A 21,585-nucleotide genomic window follows, 5' to 3' on the forward strand; every position below is an offset into this window, starting at 1 on the left:
TGAACACCCACGAACATCATTTCAGCACGCGCCCAGACATGCGAAACGGTGATCGTGGCCGTCAGTGAGGACAGGAACAATCGCATCCAGAAACACAAGCAGGATGTCGTCTTTAAAAAGACGCGAATCTACTTGTGTAAGCTCTTTCAGGGACTTTACTCTTTTAGAAGTGCTGAAGCACGCAGGGGAACGGCCACCGCAACACAGACAGGGATTGTGTGCAGCCTGTCATGTGCTTTCTCTCTCTTTGAAGGCGCTCACTCTTACCAGCCGTAAAAACGGCTTTTCAGCGCTCAAAAGCGCACCGTACCGGCCGTGAGAACAGCCTTCTGACGCTGTCAAACAGCTATTTGCTCAAAAACGGCAAACGAAACAGAAAAAGAGAAGACGTCGACCCCGCTGCTGTGCTGTTCGCCCGCACTCGGAAAAAAAGAGAAGTTCAACCAAAAAGCTTGACTCGTCTTCTAGCAGACACTCGCTTGCAGAGAACAGGAACAAACACCGTTCGGCTCCGAAAGCGAAAAGCTGAAGATGCAACGCACCTGCTGCTCATTAAATACCCGCGCTGCGAGGCGAGCAGCTGATGCATATGATTGCATGCCAATGTGCATTGGCTCGTTTAGTTACACTCGAAGTAGATTGGCCTCTCTAGCGAGATTCCTATTCATCGGTCTGTCCGACGTACGTCGAACGTGACCGACTGAATGGGAACCATGGCTTTAACATCCAGATAAACACTTTTCAAGACAATAAATACACGATTGAGACGATGTATGCATGTATTGCCTCTGAATTTGCCTCTGAATAGCGCTGGCTCCGTGGGCATGGCCGCATTAGCAGATAATGAGCTGAATCACAGATTTCTGACATGTGTCTCTTTTCATACAGATTACATAAAAACAGAATTTTTGTTTTCGTTAAAAGTTGTTTTAAGTTACAGTTCATTTTCTGAGAACTATCAGATTAAACTTTGTTCAGAGGGAGAGGACAGATCATACATCATTTTAGTTTTCTTTATTTTGCAAAAAGCACAACATTTTGTTTTTACTCTGAGTGTATACAAATAAAAGAAGATATTCTATAGTTTCAATTAATATATTACTTATGTCTCTATGATATATTACTTATGTCTCTATTATGTCTCTGAAAACGCGCCGGTTTTCAGACCTCAGGGAGTTAATAGTCGTCTGGTTTATTAGAAGCAGAGACCGTTCTTTGTTAGAAGTAAGAAGAACCCTCGCTTTGTGTCTTTTTTTTTTTACAGTCTATGGTGTCGACTAGATGGCCACCGAAAGGGAGGGGTGTTAGATGCCGCTAAAATTTACACATTGCACCTTTAACAAAGATTAAAAAATAATGTAACAAATGTGTTGCTCATTGTTATTTCATGATAGTTAATACATTAATCTTGTTAAGCTTAATATAATATGTAGTATGTTAAGTATGTAGTATGTTAAGTTTATTGTAAAGTGTTACCAAATCAATACTAGAATGAATAGAATGTTCAGAAGAACAGCATTTATTTGAAATATATATTTTTGCTGAATAAAAGTATTAATTTCACTGAAGAAAAAAACAAATCTTACAGTTGTGTATTTTTTATTTGATTATTTTCTTTTTCTTTTTGTAACTTGATGGACACAACCAATCATTAGATTATTCTAACAAATAAATCAGAACTCTGGCTCCAGCTGCTTCATATTGTATAACACTTGAGTTAAAATCAAAAGGCTCAAAACAGTAATACATTAAAAAGGTTATAGAATAAGCCTTATGTAAACCCTTTGTAAAGTATATGAACACCTGTGACCAGACATAAGTTGAATTCTAGTGATGATGCTTGGCAACCGTATTTCCATCCCTACTCAATAGTTTTAGGCTTTTTGCAAATATTTCAATCAAATTTAGCTGTTTTAGAGAATGTTTACTCATTTTGAGCCCGTTTTTAAACATCTGTAATGTCATTGGTTATGTGTGGAAAAAGCAACAAAATTAAACTAACCAATCAGATTTCTTTTCACCAATATTCCCACGCCCACCCATGAATGCACAATATACATTTGACACCACACAAATGCACACCCTTATTTACTCTCATTTTCTATTGCTTTCTTAATATGTCATGCATGTATGCAGATAGATTTTAATAATCAATTTAAAAGTTATGTAAAAAATAAAAACGGAATTAATTAGCGCCCTCTTATGGTGCGCACAGTGCGTACAGCCGTACGGCTGCAGGCGTCACTGGTTGCTTAATAACTCCTGAGCAAACAATGTCCTACAAACAATGTTCATATTAAAGGCTATGAAAACAACTGAATAGTGAATGTAACCATGTAGTCTATGCTATGCAAAATGACCAAAAAGTGTCAAATCACATTACATTCTAAAACTGTAACATTACAATCTAAAAATAATTATGCTTTTTAAAACAGAAGTAAAATATACTTAACTAAAATGAAAATTAATAAAAACAAAAGCACAGACTAATTATTTTAGGCTATTTTGATTTCCCCATTACAATAATCACTTTACAGTTACTGCTATCATGAAAAATACACTTATTTGTATGTTTAAAATTCAACATATGGCACATTTATTGTTCAACAACCAATATTATAGCAAAATGTATATTTTAGAATTATGGTGCTCCTATTCTATTGTGCTCCGTCTGTTTGATGCTCGTGGCGGCGCTTGTTCATTGAAGTGTGAAGTTTAGCGGAAACTCGCTTACATAAGGCTCATCAACTCCTGACAGCAAAATGGAAATATTTGCATGACTTTCTAACATTTACGGAATGGAGAATATACCTGTGAAATGTAAGTTAATCACTGAGGAAAACTGAAAACAAACTAATGTATATACAAACTACTGTATATCAATATAAACGTATTGCCTCATTCCATATCGTATATAAAAAATATATTGATATATCGTACAAACTCGATATACCGCCCAGCCCTCAGATTTAGGCTGTTATTGTGGGCTTGTGCTTGTATTTTGTTTTTCTAGCTAGAAGTGGCAACACAAATGAGTCAAGGCTCTTACCACTTTCCCTGTGATTCCTTGCACTGCAATGTCCACACATAAAAAAGAGAGAAACATGTAACAACTAGTTGTTTAGTTCGGTTCCATACATACTGCGTAGAATTTTTGTAAATGCGGTTGTCACTACATGCATTTTTTGGGAGTTGATTCGGTTGTAGAATGCGGTTGTCACTCCCGTAAATTACTGAACTGTAATAAACTGTAACAGGATTAAGCACTAAAAGGTGAACTGACAACTGAATTTAGTTGCAGTGTGTACGTTGTGTGTAGTTGCAATGGAGCTGTTTATGTTGCGACACAGTTTGCATAGTGGACTATAGACGTATTAGTGTCAGATTTAGTGCTTGCATAACATGGTAAAAAAATTAATATAGCAGGATCAGTTCCAGCTGACACATTTTCAGATATACCGTCCAGCCCTCACACTCTCACACTAAGCAGGGGAAATGTAGTGTTGCAGTGCTGTAGTTTGCCGCCGCTCTGCCCTGCCCTGTCCTGTAGGTCTAGGTATGGAAGACTATGATTTAACAAGGGGCCTGCATCAGGGCAGGTGTGGCGATGATGGATTGAAGTGCTTAGCAGAGCTCTAGCAGCCGGGACAGAGAGTAATCGCTGTGTACAGAGAGCTGGCCAGAGTAAGCAGAACAGATACATCAAGGCGAAATTCACAGCAGAGTCGAGCAGGGTCACATGCACGCAAATCCACATATATTTACAGATGACAGAGGTCTCCCTACTCAAGCACTAATACAAAGGTAACATAATCGTCCTGCTCCAAGTGTTATATAATGTTCTGTTGCCTGTGCAGGGCTATTATTTGATTTATGGCTTGGGCCACAAGGTGAGGTGTACAGCATTGTTTTTTGTGGGATGTGATGACTACATATGTGTATAGTCTGCACCTGTTTGCACAATTGTGTTCATTAATTTATTGCATGTTAAAAAGCATTGTAATTTACATGATTTCTTTAAGTAGGCATTTCTATTGTGTACCTTTAATCTCTCAGCTCATTTATTATTTGCTGTTTTGCACGTTTATGCACAATAGGGAGCGGACAAGAAGTGATGGGGAGAAGAGGAGAGTTGGGCATGGTTCCCAGTTTTTGACATTTTTTAGTGAACTTGTAAGGGCATCACTCAGATTTTTTCTCTCTCCCAGACAATGCTGGGGTTGCACCAGAATAGATGGCACATTAATGCAGAGAGAGATAGAAGTCCTCATCTTAAAAGCCTATAATGTTGTTTATGGTGTTTTTAGTACAACAGCACCAATGAGTTTGAAGCATCCCATAAAGTTATAGAATACTAAATATGAATGAGGCTGCCAAGTAATAACTAAAAAGCCATTAAACATTTTTGTAGTGTAGATTGAAAAAATTTGGCTTTTAAAGGGAAAGTGAGTACATGATGTTAAAATTCCTACTCCTATGCAGTTTAATGTGCAGAGACAAGCCATTTGTCGGTAAATTTACTGAGTGTAAACAATGGGGCGAATTCAATGAATATTTTAGTGTCATATATTCACCATGCATTAAATGCACTTAAATAGCGCTTCTTGAGTATTTAAATTGTCTTTTGAGTCTAAACATGCTTCCTTTCTATGTAAATTATGGTTATTATCGATTTTAGCTTTATTCTCTATAGTCGAAGTTGGTATAAATGTTGAGCACATTTTCAGCACAGATTTTTTGGGTGCATAACTGAATTCAGTGCTAAAACAGTGCTAACCATAAGTGCTAATAAACATTTGAAAATTTATTTGAAGTAAATTTACCTTTGTGCCACTGTTTGGCAAAAGATTGATCTTTTATTTTTTCCTCCAGTTCAACAGCTCTTCAACAAAAATTTTATGATCTAAGATTTTTCAATGTTTTTGAAAGAAGTCTCTTATGCTCACCAAGGCTGCATTTGTTTGATGAAAAATACAGTAAAAACAGTAATATTATGAAATATATTATAACTTAACTTAAAATTTTAAAATTAAAAATTGGGTAACACTTTAGTTTAGAGTCTAATTCTCACTATTAACTAGTTGCTTATTAGAATGCATATTAATCGGATATTGGCTGTGTTTTAGTATTTATAAAGCACATATTAATGCATGACCATATTCTATATCCCCTAATTCTACCCATTTCCTATCCAATACCTAAGCTTAACAACTACCTTACTAACCATTAATAAGCAGTAATTAGGAGTTAACTGAGACAAAAGTCGTAGTTAGTTAATAGTGAGAATTGGACTCTAATTTTAAAGTGTGACCAAAAATTATAATTACTGTTTTGTGTTAAATGTTATTTATTCCTGTGATGGCAAAGCTGAATTTTCGGCACCATTATTTCAGTCTTCAGTGTCACATGATCCTTCAGAAATCATTCTAATATGCTGATTTGCTGCTCAAGAAACATTTCCTCTTATTATCAATGTTGAAAATAGTTGTTCTGCTTAATATTTTTGTGGTATCCATGATTTTATTTTTCCTTCATGATTTTTTGATGAATGGAAAAGAACAAAATTTATTTGAAATAATCTTCAAGTCAACTGTTTTATTCAAATTAGTCAAATAGTCAAATGATTACTTGAATATTATGGAAATTATGTTTCTGTAATGAATGCTTTCTCTCTGTCTTTCAGTCACAGTTTCTTGCTCTAACAGTGGAATTATCTTAATCTGTTAAATAACTCATGTATAAGTGAAGTGTTTTCAGAGTGATACTATGAATGATTATCCACTCAACATGATCAGGCTAATCTGGGATGTGTCAGCCTCTGCAGCGACTGAATGTTCGCTCACCCTGACCCATTTCCTTTGAATTAATCCCAGCTATAGTTGGGGAAAAAAAGCCTCTTTGATCTTCTAATGAAGGGACACTCATCCCGATATTTCTGTTCTGAGTTTGTCTGCTCACTTTAGTGTGTCTGTGAGCTCTCACCCAGGAATTCCTGGAATAGGGTGAAGTAGTTTGAATAATTAGGCCTTGCTTTTAAAATCTCAGTCTTCTCCTCCATCCTGCTTCTTCCTTTTACTGTCATCCATCATTCAGCGCTCAGAGCTGCCATTGGTCATTATTGTGCCAGCTCGCTTTGCATGGCGGCGTTCGAAGAAAGTCGGCCACCCTACTTTGATCCTGTTTTTCTCTTTCCTTAAGGATGATAAGAACACCTAAAACCCCTTCTGCATATAACTTGATTGGTGATGCGATCGAGCGCAAATCTGCGTGCTTGTTTGAGTGTGCCGCAGCGTTGTGTGTTTTCCGGGATTAGAGAGAGGGTTAAAGGCTAGCTCAGCAGTGGGGTGTTTTAGATTGGGTGGCTGTGGAGCTATTTCCAGACTGCTCTGCTTGGAGGATGACTAGAAGAAGCACTGGATTCATTATTCAGAAGGCAGCAGAGTAGTACACAGCGGCACAGTCTGTCAGGCCAAGATTACCTTTGTGCATTACTCTGACATGCGAGGAGAGCTTAAGGTTTGAGTCTCTACCCTGAGGCGTGAAACCAACCTGACTGGAAGTAGGGTTGTACAGACTGTCTGAAAGTTATCAGGTAGTCTACGGAGTTGTGAAGTGTGAGAACATGGAGCACAGGCTTAGATTACCAGTGATCGTTCAGAATGTAGGGTATGTTTTACATTAAAAAAGGATCAGAAGATCTTTTGAGGAATGTTGAAGCAATGTTTTGTGGCTGCAGGCCATAAGGCAAAAAATATATTTTCATATATATTTAAAATACATTTCAAAATATAAAATGCCCCAAAATGTATTTCCAATATGCATTTTAAAGAGGTCATGAATTGAGAAATTCAAATTTTCCTTGATCTTTTGACATATAACAGGTCATCATACTACAAGATATATTGTACAATATATACAATATTACAATATATTGTAATTTTAAGAACAGAAAGCAGGGTCGGTTTCTTCATTAGGGCAATAGGGCAACGCACTACCAAAGTGAGAAAGGGACGGATTTTTCAATCACATTCAACCAGAGTTACGCTAGCTGTCACTGCTGTTTGTTCTGCCTCTGGATATAGTCCAATCAGCATCGAGTCACGCTCTGTGGAGTACCGCCTCTTTTTGGGCATTTCAGTCTGGCGGAGATTTGCCCCGACTGCTCCCATAGACTTCAAAAAACTTTTTTCCGAACTGCAGGCACTGCAATGCAATCTCAATGGGTTCCGGGAGGGCTTGCACTAACGTGCTTTCGTCATCATACGTAACCTTAACTTGTGCAGCGATTGGTGGAAACTAACATACCTCTTAATATTTTTTTTTTAAACTTATTGACATCCAATAATTTTCTCAGTGCATTATTTACATTTCACAGATATATTCTCCATCTGCAAATGTTAGAAAGTCGAGAAAATATTTCCATTTTGCAGTCAGGCGTGGACGAGCCGGGACGAGCCTTCAGCAAGCACAAACTTCCGTGAACGAGCGCCGCTGCGCGCATGCATTCATGTTTGTTTTTATAGTCTTCAATATGAACATTGTTTCCAATATTGGGCAGGATATGAAATATATATATATATATATATATATATAATTAAATACAGATTATTATTTTTTTTTTAGATCCCAGTCCTATGCATGCTTTAAATACTGAATTTTCCATGTTTTAGATTAGTAATGATACATTTTTATATCACTTGTTAAATGATTATTTAACAATTAGCCTATTCATTCCTGCATTTCAAAAAAAAAAAAAATTGTGCCCCACCAAATTTTTTTTGCACCAGCCACCACTGACAGAAAGCTTCCTCATTAGTCCAAAAACAGTTTTTATTGAAACCAAGATTACGACTTGATGTGGAATGTGCCTATTTATTATGTCATAGATAGGTGATTCTACATTGTTACTAAATCGTAACTACTTTAGCACCGACCACTGATTCGCTCATGACGAAGTAGTAGCAGTAGTAGGTAAATAAAAGATGTGACTCTTAACACTGGATCTAGCAACTAAGCAATAAACTTGTCTTTGAAGGGTGCAAAATGTTGTGCAGTGCCAGGTTGTGGAAAAACACAGTAGCTGAATTGGATTTTCAGAGAACTTGAAGTTAAAAAACAATGCTGTGCCTTCTATATTGGATCCGACAGGAATGGCGCAACACACTTATGTGAGTAAAAAAGTGTTTACTGTGTCACTATTGCTTTGTACAGATCTTTTGATATGTACGGATTATGTGTACATATCTAACCAAAATCAGATGTTCTTTGTCTCAAAATCGTTTATTGTCAGTAAATCAAACCAGTGACTAAACAGTCAACTTCATGTTGTTTCTCTTAGTAGGATGAAAATAATCTGTTATTTTAACTGTGATTAAATTATATATAGAAAGCGATCAAAAAACGCTCCCTTTACAATTGCTGAAGCTGTCAATCAAACAATTTATCAGCGACTGAGTTCTGGACTCTCGCCAACACTCACTCCGAAACTCCCGTTTTATTCAATTAATCTCTTATTTACATTATTGTTTGCACTGTTAGTTCTGATTAAAGCATTCGTTAGTGTGCAGAAATCGAGTTACAATGACGAGATCACTGTTTTCATGCGTTCAACAACATTAGAACACTGAAACTTTTCATGCCACAATCTCAATATAATGCTATAATCAACACTTTTCACGATTGGTAAACCTTGAGAACCTAATAGTAAAAATGTGGTAAAAGTTTTTGAGACTTCCACATGTAATACTTTTCATATGCAAAGATGTTAGCCAATCACAGCAGTTGGCGTTTACACTGAAGCCTCACTGCAGACACGCCCCTTAAATCAGAGTGTTCAAATCAGAGGGCTTAAATCAGGGTAGGAAAATGCCTTTTATTTGTAAATTATGACAATTTTTGAAGTAAAAATCATGCTAACATTATAAGTGCACCCTAGGAAACATTATACAATAATAAAATAATGCAGTTCATGACCCCTTTAGCTAAACATATTTATATTGTTTCAGTTTTTTATTTTAAGATTGGAAATATATTTTTTTAATTGTAAAAATATACTTCCTTAAGCTGCTCTTTTATATTTAGCATATCTTTTAAATATGTTTTGGCCAGTATACTGTTTGCATGTAGTAAGGAAAACATGCCTTTTTATTTCCTTACAGGTTAATGCAGATGTCAGTGAATGTGATAAGCACAGTAAATGCTGTAGTTATTTTATTGATGTTATTTGTGACATCTTAATTTGTTTGAACAGGAATATTAGATGGATGAATGCATACCTTATGAAGCAAAGAGTATAATGAATTAGGCCCATTGGAGTGCAGAAAGCTTTATCAATACTAACTCAATTTAAAGACTCAGAGAAAAGGACTAACAATGTTTAAGGATGAAACTGTTTCTTAAAGCCACACAGACAGCAGAATCTCTATTACTCCAGCCTGGACACAATACACCTTAACATTAGGGTCATTCAATTTCCCACTCTGCTCTTCAAAGTGGGCCAAGTGATTTGTTTTCAGTGTGTATTTAAGAAGCCCTGGAGAAGTTTAGCATTTAAATTGGTTGATCCTAGCACATTTTACCACAGCTGTTTTTGAAGCATCGTGCTGATGAAAAATCAAAGGAAATGTGCAAATGCATGACCTTTCCCCGGCTCACTAGCAGACAGTGTCTGAAGAGCTTGTTTTTGCTGACATCCATCCTTCTTTTATACTGTTTTGTAAGACTTTACCAGGTACTTGGTGAGACAAAACATCACAAATTATTTTTAGACAATAAAAAGAACCTCACCACAGGTCTGTAGGTGAAATTAAAAAAATAAAAAAAGAGTTGTGATGCAGAGGAAAGTTTCAGAGAGACAGTGACAACTGCTGGTTTACACACTTTTAGTGATTGTTTATTTTTGAGTAGGAGCACAATTTCTTTTTAATGACAAATTATTATTGATATGTACTAAGCCCTGATCATGGCATGGAGGAAAAATATATTGTAACCAAGAAGTAAAAATCCAACTTAATACGTGAGCATGATTTATTAATGAATTCTTTTGTTTTACTTCAGTTGTGGCCATGTTTTATCTTTTTTTTTTTAGTTGTTTTAGGTAAATTGTGGTCGCATTGTTCTAAGTCATTCCCCTGTTTTAGGTAAATTATTATTTATTTGTTGGCTATTTAGTAGGGCTGGGTATTGACACAAATTTCACTGTTTGATTAAAATTCAATTCACAAGCTTGCGATTCGATTTTGATTCAATATCAGTTAATTTGGAGATATATAATCCAAATTAGGATATATATGACATGTATTGATGTGCCATCAATACGTGCCATTGTCAGAAGGTTTGCTGTGTCTCCCAGCACAGTCTCAAGAGCATGGATGAGATTCCAGGAGACAGGCAGTTACTCTAGGAGAGCTGGACAGAGCCGTAGAAGGCCCTCAACCCATCAGCTTGACTGGTATCTGCTCCTTTGTGCAAGGATGAACAGGATGAGCACTGCCAGAGCCCTACAATATGACATCCAGCAGGCCACTGGTGTGAATGTCTCTGACCAAACAATCAGAAACAGACTTCATGAGGGTGGCCTTAAGAGGGCCCATTGTCCTTTAGTGGGCCCTGTGCTCACTGCCCGGCACTGTGGAGCTCTATTGGCATTTGCCATTGAGCACCAGAATTGACAGGTCTGCCACTGCCGTCCTGTGCTTTTCAGATGAGAGCAGGTTCACCCTGAGCACATGTGACAGCTGTGAAAGTGTCTGGAGAAGCTGTGGAGAATGTTATTCTGACTGTGACATCATTCAGCATGATCGGTTTGGTGGTGGGTTAGTGATGGTCTGGGGAGCCATATCCATGGACCACTATAGGCTAGACAATGGCACCCTGACTGCCATTAGGTATCAGGATGAAATCCTTGGACCCATTGTCAGACCCTACACTGATGCAGTGGGTCCTAGGTTCCTCCTGGTGCACGACAATGCCCGGCCTCATGTGGCAAGAGTATGCAGGCAGTTTCTGGAGGATGAAGCCCCCATGCTTGCCTGACCTAAATCCAATAGAACACATCTGGGACATTATGTTTCGGTCCATCTAATGCCGCCAGGTTGTACCTCAGACTGTCCAGGAGCTCAGTGATCCCTTAGTCCAGATCTGGGAGGAAATATCCCAGGACACCATCTGTCATCTTATTAGAAGCATGCCCCGACATTGTCAGGCATGCATACAAGCATGTGGGGGCCATACAAATTACTGAGTACCAGTGAGTTGCTGCAATGAAATTTCATCAAAATTAATTAGCCTGCTGTATCATTTTTTTCATGTTGATTTTTGGGGTGTCTTTGAATTCAGTCTTCTGTAGGTTGATAATTTTTATTTCCATCAAATGATGTGGCATCCTTTCGTTCCTAACACATTACCCAGTCCATATCAGTATAGATATTCAGCATGATATTTTTCCCCATTGAGATCAGATGTGTTTTCAAAGTGTTTCTTTATTTTTATTTTTTTTGAGCAGTGTATATATCAGGTATAGTACTATAAATCTCTCAACTAATGCTGCAAACTATACATCCTCTCTAGAGTTAATTTTTCTAGCTGTCTGTCAAGTTTGAGGTTACTGAATGGCTTTTCTGAGGTAAATGTAACATTACATGACATATTGTTTACAGCTTGTTGTATTGATGTCTTTTCGCTGTTGAAAAACACTGATTGAGCTATTACATTAGATATAAATGGGACATTTAATAAAAAATTAAACTTATCTCGCCTAAATGTGTATATTTGTGTTTTTACAATGGGGCAATTTTGTTGTGCATGAGTTTACACACAGCACAAGGAAGCTTAATTTTTAACCTTGAATTGAATTTACAAAATAAACAAGAACAAATAAACAAATTACAAGCAAAAGCACAAATAAATGCAATAAAATAAAAATACATAGCATTTATTAACATCTTGTCCAACAAAAGACAACATTTAATAATGTTTTTATTCCAAACTCACTTCATAATGACAGTTGAGCATCCTTCTGTGAGATGATGTGGCTTCTTACACAGAATAAGGCAGTCGTGTGTTTATTAGTCACATTTAATCAATCAAAGCATTTCAATCTTATGTTTATTCAGCTACAGCGATAGTATGATGCCCATAAGGTTTTACTGGAATGATGTGTGTTATCTACTTCTGCGGCTGGGCATATTTGGAGTTTCTGTGCAAGAGTACCCTCTGGCTTTCAGATGGAGAAGCATTTACTATTGATCACAGAGCCGTACAGAACTGACAAGCTGCGCATAAAATATCCCCAGCCTTTGCTAAATCGTGTGCGGTTTAATTGCGATCGTGCAGCCCTAAGGAATTCTACATTAATCAAATGTTTCATTGTAAAAATTAAGTACAGATGAATTCTTCTCACTATCTTTTGTTCTTTGGTTAACATTAATGACAGACAGTAGCAGGTACATTGGGCTGCTCTCACTTTAAGAGCTAATGCATGGATCTAATATACTGTTACACATGCATTTTCTTTCTTAAAGCTGCAGTCCGTAACATTTTTGGTTAAAAATGATCCAAAATCAATTTTTGAGCAAGTACATAACCAGCCAGTGTTCAAAACTATCTCATTATCTTAGCTTGATTCACAACGGTAAGCTTGTAATAATGTTTTATAATAAGAGCGACATGGTGGATTTCCGCAGGAAATTTGAGCATGCTGCAGTTCCTCTGTGCGTCATTACGTCACGTCCGTAAACAGAAAGAAGGAGTCCAGGCAAATCGGTTTTATCACGTGAGGATGCAGCTGGTAGCGGCACATTTATAGCCTTTTCTCACAGCAGCTGAAATAATTAAACTTATCATTTTGATGGTGGATTGTAATCCAGAAAGATCCAAATGACAATCTTTAGTGACAACTGGAGATTCACCCATAGTCAAAAAGCAAAAGACTTTGGACTGTTGAGTGGCTACAGAAATTGAAATCTACAGGTAACGCTATACACATAGTCATAGTAATGCTGATGTTGTTAACATTAATGATTTGAGAACAAAGTATAACAGTAATAATAATTTGCACGGTTTGGAATGATCCGAGCCAAGTGATCGTTAGATTTAATCATCATTGGCAGCGCGATTTATTGTAGGCCTAATGCTTTTTTCCTCAGTTGGTCAGAACAAAAGTGGCAGACATGTTACTTACTTGTTCAGATGATATTTTCCTGTGAAAATTCTTATATTGGTCATACTTTCAAGACGTTGAATCTGTGTTTCAGAAGTACAGTATCCACACCGGTGTAGTGATTGACAGCAAACATTAGATTCATCTGCGCTGATGAGCTGTGCCGATGCACAACGCACGTACAGATAACTGTTCGGCATATGACTGCAATTGCAGGTTTCAAACGAGATGGCGACAAAGAGGAAAAATCGCGGAATGCAGCTTTAACTTTACATTCACTTAAAACATTACCAACTGTGTTTTTGTGAATACTTACCAAGACAGGCACTTTGAAATAATTTTGTCCTTTTCTGACCATTTAAGCACAATAAGCCACGAAAAAGCACTCAGTTCGGTACTCGAGAGGTGATTGTCGCTCTAGGTACCCAGAGCACACAGAAAACTCTCTCAGAGAGCATGCAAGTAATACTGAATGCTTTTAAATCCTTGAATGTTTAAATTGACAAGTCATGCATATGATAAACTTTAGTAAGCACGAAACCTGTGGGAATGAGTAAAATTATGCACAATACCCGCAATACCGTGTCGAAATTCAAGCCCTGGAATAAATTTAAAATTGGGAACTGATCTTTTTTATCCAGCCCTACTATTTACTCAGTATGACCAAAAACGAAAGCTATGATGATAACTATCTAAGCATCCATACAAAACGAATGATAACTTTCTGTTTATTCTAAGCAAGTGCTGCAGTTATGATCTGCACAGTTATTGATTACTGGGCAAAGTTTTAATATCATGCAAAGCTGTAAAGAATGACTGATGCATTTTGAAATGCTGAGGAACTCATGGGGAACAGTGCTGAAGTGACTGATTTTTTTTACCATTACAGTGGTGAAACAATACAGTTATTGACAACATTGGTGGGAATCCAGCATCATGCTGAATTCGCTCGCTCTATGCCAATCATTGTTCAATCATTTTTCAATCAAACGTGAATTCACACTGAATTTACATCATATGGTAACATGACTTGTGTTGGTAAGGCAGTGCAAATTAAGGGTGGTATGGGGGTGGAGTAAAAGTACATGACAGTGCAGAAAGGACATGTCTGTGATTACAATGTTTAACTGCTGCAAATACATGGCAGGTTTAACAGCAATGGGAGCCATAACCATAATCTTGATTATTATTTAGTGTTTATATATATATATATATATATATATATATATATATATATATATATATATATATATATATATATATATATATATATATATATATATATAAGGCCAGTATGGATTTAAAGAAAACATATAAAAAATATATCTGAATAAAAATAAATAATAAATAAATCTGAATGGTTAACCTGTTAAAGAGAATGAAACTTTGGAATTTCTTTCCAAGTTGTTTAATTATTTATTAGTGCTTTAAAACAAGGTGGCAGGAAAAAATCTGAACCACTGAACAGATTGTTATAAGAAATTGCATTTCGATATTTTTTGACACACCCCTACAAATGTATTTGGATATTTTTTGGTGTTTGGGTGACAAGGTTTAATGATATTTGCTCATGCAGTGCAAGAGTCAAACTTTAACATTTCATTACATATGGGGAATGATTTCGATGATTGTTCCCTTTTGAGGAAGAAGGCAAAAATTGATGATTGACAAAAGCTGAACACTTGCTCTCAGCAGCATCATGACAGAAGTGATGTAGACATGATTAGTCTTTACTGGGGTCTTGGTGAAACGTTACATTGGTAACAGATTGCCGATGTCAGTTTCAGGCGGAATGACTTGAGGGTGATCGTGTCACAGGAAACATCTTTCCTTTTGTTCTAAAGTTCCTGCCTGACAGAAAATTCTAAGAAAGTTATGTCACCATGTTTCTGACAAATAACTACCATTACATCTGAGAAAATTCTACCTACTGAGCATATTCAGCTATTAACAATTAGAAATCAGACTGAAGGAAAAACACCAACTGGGACTGAAATTATTCTCTGTTAGGTTTTAGTCCCAGGGAACACTTTCAGCTCTGCGGCGGCGTGTCTTTGATTAAATGCTTGTACTCTGCTTCACGCTGGACTCTGAGCGCCTCCTGAATAGCCTGTCATGGCAGGTAGACAAGTTTCACTATCATGCTAGATACTGTAGTCTTATACTGCCCAGTATTCTCATAATATTACACTCATCATGGGTGGCCATTAGGGTTATGACAGTGAGAAAATGTTTGCACTGGTTTATCGACGTGTGACAACACTTCCATGACCTTCCATAGGTATTAACTGAAAACACTCCGCACCAATACACACTAATCGTTATGAATGCCAATGAATGTGTTGTCGTGCGCATTTTATTTTCACTTTCACATTAGCAACAATTCAGGGGTGGCAATTGCTTGAATGGTGGGTTCATTATTATTCTTATTGACAAACACAGCAACTACAAAAACACAACTAATCCTTTGCAGGTTCCCTATTACAGGGGTTTTCAATTTTTTTGGACATGCACCCACCTAAGCTTAGCAAATTACCCACCCCCCAACCAACGCCAGTATCATTGATATATACTTGATGCGTATGAACATCATTGTTATATTTTTTAATAGCCTATGCTGCATATAGTGTGCAAAACTGTGTCTACAGTTATAGAGGTTGTTCACGTCACACTCAAATTAGTTATTTTAAATGTAGATGCGCGACAAGCACGCTCAAATAAAGAGCGACAGCATTGCAACACTCATGCGCGTCTACGTGTGTATGCTTCTGAATTAACAGCTGCTCTTGCCCCACAGGTTCAAAACACCTGCCCTATTAGCACTGGGTTTAAAAACTAACTTTCCTATTTTAAAAATGAATCCTTACAGGGTAACAAAATATAAAAGAAAAACATTGAAATTTTGCTGTCACTTTAAGACCTAATGCACACATGCACTTTTCTCTAATTGTTTATGTGAACCTTTTGTGTATTTGACAGTTTAAGCACAATAAGATGCAAAAGAGAACTTTCTGTGTGCGCTTGAAAACTCAGAAAACTGTATGTCAGAAGAGTGTGCGAGTAAAATAGTTTGAAAGTTTTCCTATGGTTATCTATCTTGTTCTGATTAGAGAGCTTGTTTTTATGTTTTTTGATTTTCGTAAACAAAATGAATAAATTCTTATGTTTTTCACATCAAATGTTGGGTTGTTTCGAGGATGTGGTAGTGACTCACAAAGACTGAACTTGAAGCAAAATACAATTATATTCCTCTGGTAACTGTTGGGTTTTTCCATGCTCCGGAGGGTTATTCCAAATGTGACATTTTCTCTCAAGTGATTGGATGTAATACCGACTGGCAAAGTCAATGGAAGGATGGATGGTCTAAGGAGGGATGTCTAAATATAGGGTAGTGCTTGGCGCAGAATAATCAAGAATGGTGTTATAATCTGTCTTCGAGGAGCAGGAGTAAGTGCAAAAGCTTTTCAAGACATTTCAAAGATATTCAGCAAAATCACATGCTCAAATAATGTGTATTCAATGTTAATGCATCATTTTCCTTGCCTCCGAAATTGTCCATTGTTCTTACTGTTAGAGAAAAAGGTTCAGAGTTTGTTTAGAGATATTTTATGTTCTGTTTTTCTGCTGTTTGTATTGAGATTGAATAATTATTTAATTCCTTTCAGGCATGCACAGACTATTATGCGTATTTTACATTCATCTGTTACTAACATGCTCATGGTGTCTAACCCTCAAAGGGCCCCTGTTTAGCACAGAATTCATGAATGCAATTTTCTTTTCATTATTTACAGAAATCCAATACCATCCCCCCCTTTTCTGGTACTATTTAGTCTCATTTATCAAATATGACAGTTTATGTTATACTGTTGTCATAGGCAGGGGGATGTATTTTTTATTTCTTTTTGATAAATGTTAGATGTTGTTGTGAGAACAACTATTTACTCAAAGGGTTTTTTAGCTGATTTTGAGACTAGAAAAGACTAGTTGTTTGCATTCTTCACTGAAAGAAAACAATACCCTACATAAATGATTTATTGGTGTTACTGTTACTAGAAAACTTAGTATTATGCTTGATATGTGCCAGGAACGATAACTGTCAGTTTGATCTGTTTTGTTTGCTCAAACTAAAGAAAAACATCTGTTTATCGATTTACATTTAGCTCAAGTAACTATCAAATAGGCAGAAAGTAGTAATATTGACATCACTATATTTATGCCTGTCAGCATACATTTGTGTAATTTCATGTTTATGTCATCTGTAGCTCCCCATCATGAGAAAGGAAAATGTAGATGATCCCTTAGCTGTGTTCCATTGACAGACATTAGTGGTAGCAGTAAGAGTAAAATAAAGATGTCGTTTCAGCTGCCCCATCCAGTATTAATCAAAACGACCCAATAAAAGAATCTTGTTAAATCATAGTAGAACAACTTGACATTGAGAAATTTTGTGCCAGATGTATCCGTCTTGCTGAAATTGCAAATGAAAGCTTTATGGAAAAATACATTTCCTTTCTGAGCCACTTCATCTTTTTGCCGAATGTGCCAGAGAATGTCAATGTAAAGGTAAATGTAAACTTAGACAGGACAGAAATGCTCATAGAAGAGAAATCTGTGTACAGAATGCGTACGTCCAATCAAGAAAGAGAGAATTGTATTTTATTGCTATCGGACGTTTGATTAAAGGAAGCTGATTGCCTCAAATCTGGATAGAAAGCCTGCCGAATGCTTTAACATTCTGCTCATGCGGTGTGTAATCATTTGTTAGTATGTGGAGTCTAGCGGTGCTCAGATTGAATCAGAGCGGTGCCTCCTTATCTAGATTGAAGGAAATAATTTGTTACAATTTTCTATTAAGTCGCATTCAAAAAGGCATGTGTTACCTTAAGGGCACATTTAAGGCAAATTGCACTGCCGCAGAAGTTCACTGTCTCTTAAGATTGCTGGCTGTTTAATTTCCAACCACCGTCTTGGCCCGTTTGATGTATTAGCGAATGCAAACAACATGAAAGTGTAATGGTGTTCGCCGTGTCTGGGCATGACACGACATCGCCGTATTTGCACCGGGTGACCTCTTTGTGTCAGAAGCACGGAGTGGAGGGTGAACCATGTTTCCTCTCCAACACTTTGTCTAATGCACTTGTCACAGAGGCCTATTTTAACTCTGTCATGAATGTGGCAAGACACCTGTCATAATAATTCCTGTTCTTTCCTCACTTCAACCTCTGTCCATGTAGTACACATTAGTTGCCGTTTCATTGTTCTTGACATGGCTAAAAAAAAGTGTACAGTATATGACCACTTGTGTATGAACTTTTGTTGTTAGTAAATATCTTTAATTACTGCACAATTCCAGAGGAAGATTTTAAACTTGTCGATTTTAAAGCAAGAAAAAATAAAGCGAAAAAAAACAAACATGTGCAAATTAAAATCTGAGTATACAGTGCTTGATGTGTCATGATCACTAGCAGTCAGACTGCACATATTTCGTTACACTAGTTTGTAGTCACATGCACATTCTCAATCTCACTCACTGGCTTCAGTCACTTGTCAAAGCACTAGTCTGTGACAGGCCCATTTTAAGAGCTCACCAGAGATATATGTTTGCCATAATAACAGCAATAACAGTTTATCCTGCACTAACTGTGCTGAGATGTCTTCGCAAATTCATTTGGGTCTCACTTTATATTAGGTGTCTTTAACTACTATGTATTTACATCAAAAAATAAGCACAATGTACTTATTGTGTTCATATTGTATTGCAGAACACCTTTGCTGCTATTGTAATGTTTAGGGACAGATTTGGTGGTACAGAAGGTAAGCTCAACAGTGTAATTTTAGATGTAATTACAGAATTTAATTACAGCTGTAATTACATGCAGGTATTTTTTTAAGATACTGTACACGTACAATGTAGAAACATATAAGCATATTTAATTAAATTATTTATTTAAATGTTAATGCATAGTAGTTCAAGATACCTAATGTAAGGTTATTTGTGGGTGCTCCGATCAGGATTTTTGGAGCCAACACTGATCACAAATACTGATCATAAAAATAAATAATAGGCCTAACTATTCTTAACAACAATGTATTTTGTATTTTAAGTATTAAAAAAAAAAATAATAATAATAAGAGATGAGCAATTATCATGAATTGACAACTCATTATTTATTGGCAAGAAACGTGCAACATATTCAGTTCTCTCTCTTAGAGGTGATTAGTAACAGCTTGGAGATTAACAAATATAGCATTCCTGTGAAATAAATAATATATAAAAAAAAAAACGAGAAAATAAAAACAGAACAGTCTATCAACAGAAAGTAATCAAAAGTAAAACAATACTGCATAGTCTTCACTTTATACATTAAATATACATTATTCCTACAAAATCTACTAAAGAGCATTTTTGTCTAATTTTGTCTTTTGTTGTTTGATTAATATTGATGACAGACGGCAGCAGGAAGATTAGTCTGCTGTCATTTTAAAACTGAATATGCGGATCCAGTATACTGATACACATGCGACTTATTTCCCAATTGTTTATGTTCACTTAAGACATAACTGACATAATACTCGCCGGGCATTTTGACATTTCTATATTTAACCATTTAGGTGCTAACCTGAAGGTCAAAGTTCACTTTGTCCGTGTTCCAAACAATAAATGCAGTGAAGCAAATTAAGCTGCAAATAGAAAAATTGTCTCACAAGTTTTGCGTCTCCTGATTGGTCTTTATAGTGAATCAAACTATATAAAGCTATTATCGGCCAAAAATGATTGGCCCCCGATCATTCGGACCACCCTTAGTTATTTGTGTTACTTAACCTAAACAAAACTTAACTGAAGTTGATTCTCTTGAGAAGTTTTGGAGCAAGTAGTGGATTGTTTTTAAACATACCCCTGATGTGTGTGATTTTGAAATCTCACGGTGTGCTGCAGTGCAACAGTGTTACATGTCACAATAATCTTTGACACTGATAACAGAACTGTTTAAATTAATATTCCACTAAATAAGGACATTTCACAGAATAATGCATTTTGCAAATGCATATTATGACTTCCTGCTTGTGAAAAAAGAAAACAATAAAATTAAATTTCCTAATTATTGCACCCCTACTGAAGGGCATATCAGAACCTTTTACAAAAAAACAAACAAAAAAAAGTTTTAAAATTATAAACAGTAAATATACACAAAAAAGAGGACACATTCTGGTTATGGATATTATTTAGGTGCATTTACACTGCATTCCTATGGGTCTCCTATGTGGCTTTATAGAAATCTAATCACACTCATCCACACAAAATGGCACTTGAATTTCCATACTTTACTGAATTTGAAAAACATTGAGGGATAACTCCAAATGCTTTCCATTATTTCAAGAGATAAAAATAAGGTGTTTAGTCTACTGTGTTTGCCTACTTTATAAACATTCCCACAGTAAAGGATGCTAATAAGGATTAGAAGCAAAGAAAAGGGAAGAAAATAAAGTTTTAAAGGACCCCTGTGGAAATAGCCTGGGAGAGACACGTGAGTGAGGATCTGGGGAGAGAAATGAGAGTTAGAGAATAAAAAGAACCTCCAGAATCTGTCTCCAAGAACCAAGCACTTGATAAGACTAAAGGAGATCTTGTGATATAAATGTCACATTAAGTGTTATGATATTTTATTGATGGATAAAGTAGAGCATGATGGAAAATTTACAACCAAGTCTGTCAATGTGATGGTTAATGATTATTTGAAGCACAATGTCTGTATTACAAATAATTAAATCACATTAGCGTTTACACCTCGTTGCATGTGCTCAGAATGTGCTTTCAGTGATGCATCTTTTAATTGGTTTTATTTTGGTCAGGTGCTATTTGATTTTAATCCGATCATTGAAAACACATGTTAACATTTCCATAGTTAAAGTGATGATATTTTACACATTTTAAATGTAGCTTAAGTGTTCAAATATTTTTAAATCCATAGTATATTATAACATATAGTATGGTGCATACATGAAATGTTATGTGGGAAAAAAAGAAATCTGGCTTGCCATTTTGTGATTGATGCATTTGAAATGGTAATAATAGATTATAAAGCATGTTTTGATCACTGTCGCTACCATTTTGGCATTTAAATTATTGAACGTAAAAGAAAAAGGAAAAGCTCATAACAAATTATTCCATCATGCTCCACATACGCTTTTGCATGAGAATAAAGGCAAATATTGAATTTTTGTGGCTTGCCTGAGCAGTACGTCCCTGTCACAGTCTGGTGTGTGACAGCATATGTTTGGACACCCGTAGTCAGATGGAAACAGACCTGTCAGCACGGCGGCAGGATGGGACAGTGAGATAATCACATAGTGTCATTTTGGGGAGCAATTACCCAGCTTGGAGTGAAATGAGAAAACCTGTTTTTTTCCTGCTGTCCTAATGGAGG

At 36.3% G+C, this 21,585-nt stretch overlaps 1 protein-coding gene across 7 annotated transcripts in view; it reads left to right on the forward strand.

Annotated features, from left to right (window-relative positions):
• si:dkey-237h12.3 (teneurin-3) overlaps positions 1 to 21,585 on the forward strand; it is a 128,146-nt gene that overhangs the window by 43,201 nt on the left and 63,360 nt on the right. The gene's annotated exons all lie outside the window — the stretch shown is intronic.

The sequence above is a fragment of the Chanodichthys erythropterus genome, chromosome 1, assembly GCF_024489055.1.
Source record: "Chanodichthys erythropterus isolate Z2021 chromosome 1, ASM2448905v1, whole genome shotgun sequence".
Taxonomy (NCBI): domain Eukaryota; kingdom Metazoa; phylum Chordata; class Actinopteri; order Cypriniformes; family Xenocyprididae; genus Chanodichthys; species Chanodichthys erythropterus.